The sequence below is a fragment of the Pinus tabuliformis genome, chromosome 6 (genome assembly GCF_031772625.1).
Source record: "Pinus tabuliformis cultivar Carrire ecotype Pingquan chromosome 6, CPIR1, whole genome shotgun sequence".
NCBI lineage: Eukaryota > Viridiplantae > Streptophyta > Pinopsida > Pinales > Pinaceae > Pinus > Pinus tabuliformis.
This window is the reverse complement of record NC_142292.1, coordinates 1628263690-1628273487: the sequence shown is the minus strand read 5'-3', so window position 1 is coordinate 1628273487 and position 9798 is coordinate 1628263690. Positions and strand designations below refer to the sequence as shown.

The window sequence follows — 9798 nt, the reverse complement described above, 5'->3', positions numbered from 1 at the left end:
CTACCTATCCATCCATCCATCCATTCAACTATATGAATGTCTGGATATACATATGTAAGCCTGCAGATCTATGTTTTATAGTGTGTGCTCTCCTAAAATTTGGGATATGCGTGCACATTGCATTTATAGGGTGTGCCTTGGGAAGTATGTATCCATTTTGACTTTCTCTCCATCTCGTTTACAAGGAGAAAAGATATATCGAACTGGTTAACATTAAATAACAAGGACTTGACAATTACTATACAATAAATAAACCATGCTCATCCTGATTCAGGGACCAAATAAATTCCCTGGTCCATTAAATCAGAGAAACAAACACTAGAGAAAATTCAGGAAAACAAAAATATTCGATAATACAAAAAATTACAAGCTACACATGCAACATCCTCAAAACTGCCAGTGCAAAATATTCAATAATACAAAAAATTTCATCCTGATTCAGGGACCAAATAAATTCCCTGGTCCATTAAATCAGAAAAACATACTCGAGAGAAAATTCAGCAAAACAAAAATATCCGATAATACAAAAAATTACAAGCTACACAGGCAGCACCCTCAAAACTGCCAGCGCTCTAGTTGCACCTCTGCTTCAGTTAGGTCTTTCTGAGCTTTCTTCCTACGATAAAATATTGGGCAGTCACGACTGCAATAAGGATAGGACATCAATGTAATTATAAAATAGATAGTAATAGTAAAAATAAAAATAAAAACATCCTATTAATTAAAAACAAATACATGATCACACAAATGTTATAAAATACATCCATAATGTAAATTTAAATCATGTTATGAAAATGTAATACTTGAAATATAGCATTCAAAAACCTTGTGCAAAGAACATCTTGGTGCAGAGAGCCTTGGCACTGCTGACATTGTCTCCACAGTTTACCAAAGAGCATTTCCAATTCCCTCACTGACATTGATCAAATATTAGTGTCATATGATAGAAAATCTAGGTGAGAACAATAGACACAAGGCCTACTTTAAATTCTCCAAATAAAGAGTAATGGTATTAGAATATCAGCTTACCATTTGCAATTGTTTTCTGATACAATTCTGCTTCTCTTCCTTTGCAATGTGAACAAAGTGTCTGATCTTCTTTGCTGCAATGGCAACATGAAATTAGGTAACATCATGAATTTCAGTATGAAGCAACCTAACCAGACATTCTTATTATAAGAAAGCTAGACAATTTCTTACAAGGAGAGCATGCATGGAATCATGCAACCTCATAGATTTTTCCACATCAAAAAGATGAACCCTAGTAGTTTCTAAAGAAGCAAACTGAAATAGTAGTTACTCTAAATTGTGCACTACTATAAGAAAGGAAACCACATGCATGAAACCCTCTACTTGTATTAACTAAATACCTGATAGGTGTTTTACAACCAATACAACTGAATTGTTTCTTGACAAATTTCATAATTCCACTATTTGAAGGAGTTGATATGGAAACTGCTCGTGTGTGACTAACATGAAGAAGCTCCTTGCTTGCATTCTTCAAAATGGGCTCAAATATTCTCAATAGCGGCTACAGAGAAAAAATGGGCACTAATAAAAAACACTTAGCTGGAAAGAATTACTATCTATCAAGATCTATTTGAAACACGGGCGAAATTTTCAAAAAGAGCATAAACAGTAAGTGATGATGCTTTGGTATTTCACCTTTCTCAGTTGATTCTCCAGATAATATTGTGGATCAATAGGGATTTTATTCTCCAGTACGTAAATTGGATCCTCAAATTTCTCATATTCCTGAGCCCAAGTAAACACATTAGTCATTATATCCATAATCCCTCTGTAAATTATGCCTCCAAATAAAATAGAACAAAATAATTAAAATAATCATTTTTTAGTGCAATATCGAGACTTATGCTGAACACAGAAGGGGTTAATTATTACCTTGGCACCTTTTGCAACCTTTATGATGACATATGGAACATGATCACCCATAGTTGGAGCAGTTGCAGCATCCTCTGTAAACCAGGGGCAACTTGGCTTTAAAACATAACAAAATAATTAAAATAACCATTTTTTAGTGCAATATCGAGACTTATGCTGAGCACAGAAGGGGTTAATTATTACCTTGGCACCTTTTGCAGCCTTTATGATGACATATGGAACATGATCACCCACAGTTGGAGCATTTGCAGCATCCCTCTGTAAACCAGCGGCAACTTGGCTTTAAAACACGACATCAATTTAAAAAATCCAACAATGGACTCATTGTCAATAAAAAGCAAAATATTACAAGAGTCTTTAGATGCACTGCAGTAATAAAAATAGAGAGATAGGATTGAAATGGAAGTAGAAGGCATTGCACCATTCATTACACTTGTTCTGAGAAGTTATTTCCAGTATTTACCTTCCGCATGCACTCAGCTAGTTCCACGTGTGCTGCCTTGACTGCATAGTCATCTCCAGTCTCTGTCAGACCCTGACTCAACAAAGAGATTGTTAGCACAGGCAAACAACAATTCCCTTAAGAATATGCTGATAGCCTTGATAAAGGATATGACCTGCAAACATTTGTTTCTGCCACAGCTAAACAGTAATAAATTTTTCTCAGCATGAGATTAAAAATGCAGATATATTATATATTTTCATGTTTTGATTCTCTTCAATTGTATAAGAGCCTCCCTTGACACTTCTTCCTCCCATTGCTAGCAGTAAATATTGACTGAATCCCTTCCAAGTACAGAATGTAGGGAGAAGAAACATGACAGACTTAGAAACAAAACTTCCATGGCCTACCCCAACTAGGTATATAGTATATACTTCTAACACTTGAAACCAGGAATATGTAATAAGTGACTTGCTCGCAATGTAAATCTCCTCTTCCCCCTATCATATTTTATCCATTTCAAAAGTAACAAATGGTCAAACAAATTTGGTCATAAAAATGCAGAAGGATTCATTTTTCTCACCTTAGTTATCACCAAAAGTGACAAATCCATTCTATTCATTAACAAGTCAGAAATAGTATTCTTGACATACTGCACTGCACCAGGTATGTCACAATCAATGAGTATTTTGTGAAGGCCCTCTGTAACCAAGTTCTTCACCAGCAGAAAATTGTCCCTTCACAGTATTTCAATGCCTATTGATATGGAATATTTAAAAGATCTGGGATATTTAATAATTAAGAAGGTATCAAATATATTATTTTTCTAAGAGCATTTTGAGCCTTCACAAACACTAAGGCCTGTCTTTGAAAAAAAAAGATCAGGTTTGTCACCTTTAGTATCCATTCTATCATAAGCATCTGGCTTTGTCCACAACAACCCAACATATCTTTTCTTGCTGATCAACAAGAATGGGTAGTATATTTTTTCAATTTCTAGTTTAATAGGCTGCATAAAAGCATATGTTAAATAACACACTGATTAGATGCCAAAGATGCACCAAACAGATGAAGATAAGCCACAGAAAAGCATAACTAATCATCTTGTCATGTGCATATTTACAAAGATCTCATGGAAGTGGAATGTCAAAAGAAGATTAGTTTTAAAAAGAAAGGTGATATTAAAACATTCATCCCTACAAAAACATCATTAACAACTCTAGAGGCTTCATGGATATTTAAAATTCTTGACACTGTACCTTTGTAAATGTACCACTAATATAATCTGAGGTTTCCCTCCCTAGCGTCATGGCCTCTTCTATATTTGGTACACCAAACTGTATCATAACTAAATCTATATCTCCATATACAACCTAGATTCAAATATAAAAAAATAATATCAAGATTTACAGTAGAAATCTTGGTTAGGATCAGATCACCCATTATGATTTCAAGAACTTGGACTATCACCAATACAACAAGTGTACTTCCTGTCATTACTGATCCAGTTCAAAGATTACAAATGCCTTTAGTTGCTAAATAATAGCCCACCTCAGCATTGTACTGGTAACCACCAACTATTGTGAACCTTTCTTCAACTAGCCACTTTGTATGCTCTATCATTTGACGACCTGACAGGTGGAAAAAAATGAGATGATTAATGATATGAAATTTTAAAACAATACATAAAATCGATATTGTCTGATGGAACAGAGAATGTGTCAAAAGATCAAACTGGACTTGTAATCAAAATATAATAAGAGGGCCTAAGCATATCATCTTAGTTGTACAAGTACACATGACTAATTAATGCAATTCAAGAACTCGATCTTATTTGTACAAGATTGTCAATTACAGTTCATACCCAAAACATTATGCCAGGAGGAAGAAAATAATTACATGGATATAATTGATGCCCCAAAAATAATCAATGTGAATGGCTGATGCATGCATATATAGAATAAGAGAGGACTGCAAGCATCGCTATCTTGTAAGTAAAAGAAGCACCAATAACATTACAACTAGGAAAAACAAGGGGAGAATCAAGGTGTCCATGGATTTAATGTTTTTTTTTCCATGGAAGAACTGTGAAATTACCATAGCTCGTCACACTCGATGAAATCTCCAAACAGGGCAATTGCCCAACAGTGGCACCAGTAAATCCATAAACTGAATTCACACTTATCTGCAAGTGCACACAATCAAAACTATTTTATGCGTTTCACGAGCATACCTAGTTTTACTTTTATTCCATGTCCAAGCCATAATTAATACAGACTTGATAAAGCTGTAATTACCTTCAAAGCCAATTGTCGGCCATCCAAGACAGCCTTTTCAAAAGGATCTTTAGCCTCCTAAACAAGATTACAGGAAGTTAAAAACTGAGATGCTAAGTGGAAAAAATATAAGCATGTAACATGAACATAGGAAGCACTTACTTCACCACCTTTAGGTCTGCCTTGGCTCTTTTCTTGGTAGCCAGTAACTCTTCTAGGATCTCTGGTAATATGTCCTAGGAAACAGGAAAAAGAGCATTCAATTTAGCATCATCGAAAATGGTCAGCATATGATGGTTAAAAGGTAAATAATGAAATAAGTATCAGTGTAGTGTTTGACATGTAAAGACATTAAGGTCTTAGCATCCTACTTTACTTTTAATCATTTCTAGTAGCATAGCTTATGGTGCCTATGTTAGTGTTACAATGGTACAACTGTACATTATACAGCTGGGCTGACTAGGATAGTGTATTGGGATCTCATCCACATAGCAATTTGACTGCTAAGGTCTACCATACATGTTAGGGAACCTATCTACTTTTTGTACATTGACGAATCAACAAAATCTGAATCTGAATCTACTGAAAACTTCAAAATATGTATCATAAAAGTAGCCTAGGGTTTATTGTCCATTATCCAAAACTTTTTCAGAATCTCAATTGATTACTTACCCGTGTTCGAGGACCAGCTCATCTCAACTCAGCCAAACCTCCAAGACCAAGAAATAATACATGTCAACTTCACTTTCCAGTTTCTTATTGCACCATGAGATAGTGTTTTTAAACTAACTGTTAGGACCAGGTAATCTACATACAACACAAATACAAGCATATCAAATTTATCATAATCAAAAAAATAATAAAATTTAGGACCTGCAATGGTCTTAGTGATGCCCATAATCTATAAGTACTCATAAATCCATGAGTACCAAGCACAAGAGGCTACTTTAGCCCAGAAAGGGACTTCTTCAACTTGCACACATGGGTATCCCATCCTAACAAAGATATTATATTTGAACCCAAGCTGAAACAAAACCATGAATCACTCTTCCTGCCACCTGCATCTTTGGCCCTGTCAAAATCCACTAAAGCATGCAGCAGCTCAAAGCACTGTGCCAGAGTGCCCTTTAAGTACCTTGCATACCTCAGACCATGGAGCATATTTGCAACAACCTCAGCTCAACCATATATTAGCAGCCAAGTTGGACAATAAATTGGTGTCTGAGCCCCCCTTGTTTGTGAGATAAGGGATCTCATGCACACAACAATTTGACTGCTAAATTCTACCAAATATGTTAGGGAAGCTATATACTTTTTGTATGATGATGAATCAACCAAACTTGAACCTTAATCTACTGATAACTTCAAAATTGTATCATAAAATTAGCCTATGATTTATTGTCTATTATTCGAAACTTCTTCATAATCTCAATTGCTTACTTACCCCTATTTGAGGACCACCTCACCTCAACTCAGCCAAACCTCTAAGACCAAGAAATGACATATGAGGTGTATATCCTTCATGTCAACTTCACTTGCCAGTTTCTTCTTGCACCATGGGATAGAATTTTTTTAACTAACTTTTAGGACCAGGTCACCTACATACAACAAAAATATAAGCATATCAAATTGATCATAATCAAACAAATAATACAAGTTAGGACCCGCAACAGTCTTAGTGATGCCCTTAATATGTAAGTACTCATCAAAAAAACAAAGTATCTTCAAAATTTGTTTTGTTGCAAACATAATTAGTTTATGTTTGGACCCTCACAACCTAGTACGCTCCTTAGAAGCTAGAGCGATGCATGTTCAAGTTATTAAAATTTAACACATATCAATCCTTTTTGTCCTCTTTTTGGGAGGCGTTACATTAATTGTGGGTGTGGAATGCTCATCACATTGAACACCCTCCTCATTATTTATGTCTCCCATTCGCTGAAATTCAACAATGGTTTCTTTCCAAGGTTCAGGAATGACTATTGGATGATTTTGTGCAACAAGGAAATCATCATGTGCTTGTATCTCCTCCCCATGCTCACTCCTAGATGTTTCACCTGATTCCTATACACAACACACTTTAACTTGTTATAATAACATTAAAACCTCCAATTGATTTATTGCATTATTCATATAATATTATAAACAACTAACCTCGGATCCATAACCAGTAATTATTTTTTCCCCTCGATTTATCATGTGTTGGTGAAGACCTTGGGAACCATGTAATACAACATATTTTAGGTCTTCCTCTGAAGCTTCCTTTTGAAACTGCTGAACCTACATTAACAAAGATAATCATATCTATAAGGTAAAATAACTAATAAGATACAATTAACTCAACGTGACCATGGTTACTTTGCCTAAAATAGAAAATATAATAGATGGAAATATCACTTACCATACCACCATGAATACTATTATATCCACCAGAGCCTAATTTGTGAGATCCAATTTTTGACACCCTAGCTTGGGTTGCTTTTCTTGTATCTCGTAGGCGTCTCTTAGCTCCTCCTTGTGCAGATGGCGTATAGTTTGGATTTATGAGGACTTTCCTCTTAAACTTGGCATCTTTCATAAGTTCATCCCACGTCACTTGGTCGGTGATCCAAGCTGGACGTGGATACATCAAGTTTTTTGTCAACTTTGTCCTTAAATTGGACCTCTTTGAGAGCATGTATTTACTTGCAATCTGTAAAATAAGTTCCTTATCAAAACCAGGATTACCAAATGCTATTACTACATCTTTGAATAGTTCCTCTTTTTTGGCATTGGCTTGTTTCCTCCAATCCATTTGGATGGTATTTCCAAATAATTCTTCTGCACGACGAAAAACAAAGTGATAAAATTTCAGCCCTGTTTCATCCTTCAAGACATTTCCTTCTGAAGTGAGCAAGATTGTAACTTCTTGCATTCCTTTTGTGGTCACCGATGATATTGTTGTAGTCTTGGGGATTGAGGAAGGTTCCCTTATAGATACATTAGGCACTGTGTCACTTACTTCCTGCATTTAGAATGAAATTATGGAACTATTAAGAACCCAACCAAAATATGAAGCTATTTTTCATATCTAAAATAATGATCCTAAACATAACAAATGAAATTATAAAAAAATAAAATAATTTTACCTGTTGATCTCTTGCATGAGCTACACTCTCCAACAATGACATTTCCCATAACTAAATTTTTTCAATTATTTCTTGTCTGATTTGAACATTTGTAGGAATATCTGGTAGGAGCCTTAACATTCTTTGTTTGTGAGTCTATAAGACTCCTCAAAGAAACTTGTTCTGGTCCTGGTGGGAGAATGCTGACTGGACCCACATTTGATGTAGAGGGCATGTTATGGGGTTTTGGTCTAGGTGTAGATGGCATAACATGAATCTCTATACCAACAGATTGTGTAAAGGGCATGTTATGGGGTTCTGGTCTAGGTGTAGATGGCATAACATGACCCTCTATACCAACAAATTATGTAAAGGGCATGTTATGGGGTTCTGGTCTAGGTGTAGATGGCATAACATGACCCTCTATACCAACAGAATGTGTAAAGGGCATGTTATGGGGTTCTAGTCTAGGTGTAGATGGCATAACATGACCCTCTATACCAACAGATTGTGTAAAGGGCATGTTATGGGGTTCTGGTCTAGGTGTAGATGGCATAACATGACCCTCTATACTAACAAATTGTGTACTTGTTGGAGTCACCCTAGAAACATCCTGCAAGGCACAAATACAAATAATAAGATGGAATAACAGATGAATAATGTTGAAATATGTAACTAGATTCAGTCTTCATAATGACATATCTAATCAGAATTCTATGTAATTTATGTAAAAAAAAGGAAAAAGAAGATTATTTTTGTTATGACTAAGGCATGGGTTTCATGAACACATGAAGAAGCAAGTCCCATTATAGAATGACAATATCCTGGAAGACTCTTTAAAAGAAGGTCATGAAGGTGGCAAATGATCAATGAAATGTAGTGTAAAGATGCAAATAATCATGACAACCAAAATACTAATCAGTACAGATAGGTGTCCATGAGGTATGTATAATAATTTTCTTTTATAGGGTCCGTCATAAGATGTAGTAGGGTTGAATTTATGGGTTTATATTTTAAGAAATACCCTAGTATCTGAAAACCTTAATCTTAAGTTATTTGTTCCCTATGATTTGATTTCTAGGGCATGGGATAAACTCTAGAATGACATAAAGGGAAAAGAGTATGATCTAATGTTTGAATTTAAGAAATCCTAAAAAGGCCTCTTGATTACATAAAAACCCTAATAAAGTAACTTGACATCATGTTTTGGAATAACATATTGCTTGGGTTACTTGTTAAAATAGTATTGTATGTACAAGAAGAAAAAAATAGATGGGGTGATCCATTTGAAGGCATGATGTAGCTCTTCGTAACACCTCATAAATCATGGAGTCATTGTGCAAAATCTTTGTTAAATATATGCCCTAGATTTCTCAACAAATAACATAATCAAACTCACATAAATAAATGGTTGAATCTTACATCTTGCATAACATTAGATGTATATGGGGGCATTAATGATCCCTGCATGCCAACATTGGTTGTATTGAGGGGCATAAATGAATCCTGCATGCCAACAAAATGCACGCTTAGTAAAAACACAAATATTAATAAATATATATAGTGAAATAAGTTAACTAAATGCACAAAAATATTGAACAAGTTTTACCACTATCATTACCTTAGATGTTTTATAAGGTGTTATAGGGGTTGGAATGACTTTAGCAATTACCTGCATTCCACAAACATAAATTAGCATAATATAATAAGGAATATAAGATAATTGAACATATAAAAGACAATATTCAAGCTTACCTCATACATCATCATAGCAGCGTCTTGCCCTCGTGCATTTGTTAACATTTCCATGAAAGTAGTGAATATCATTGAACCCCCCACAGTAGCATCAGTAACACCCATGGGTACATTCTTAAAAAAGCACATAATAACATAAAAATAAGAAAACCTTGATCAAGAAACCGATAAGAAAATAGAATCGGTAACACCAAATATCTGTTGAGTGAGCGTTGAAGATCTGTCCAACACTTTGAGGCAAGCTTATTAGAGTGTTCTGACAAGCATTTAACTAGTCACAAACAAAATTTTGAAGTATCATTTTAAAGTTATTTCT

General features: G+C 34.9%; 1 pseudogene; it reads right to left on the bottom strand.

The window, feature by feature from the left end:
- Positions 1-555: 555 nt before the first annotated feature.
- Positions 556-9587, bottom strand: LOC149265148 (DNA polymerase delta catalytic subunit-like; annotated as a pseudogene).
- Positions 9588-9798: the final 211 nt, after the last annotated feature.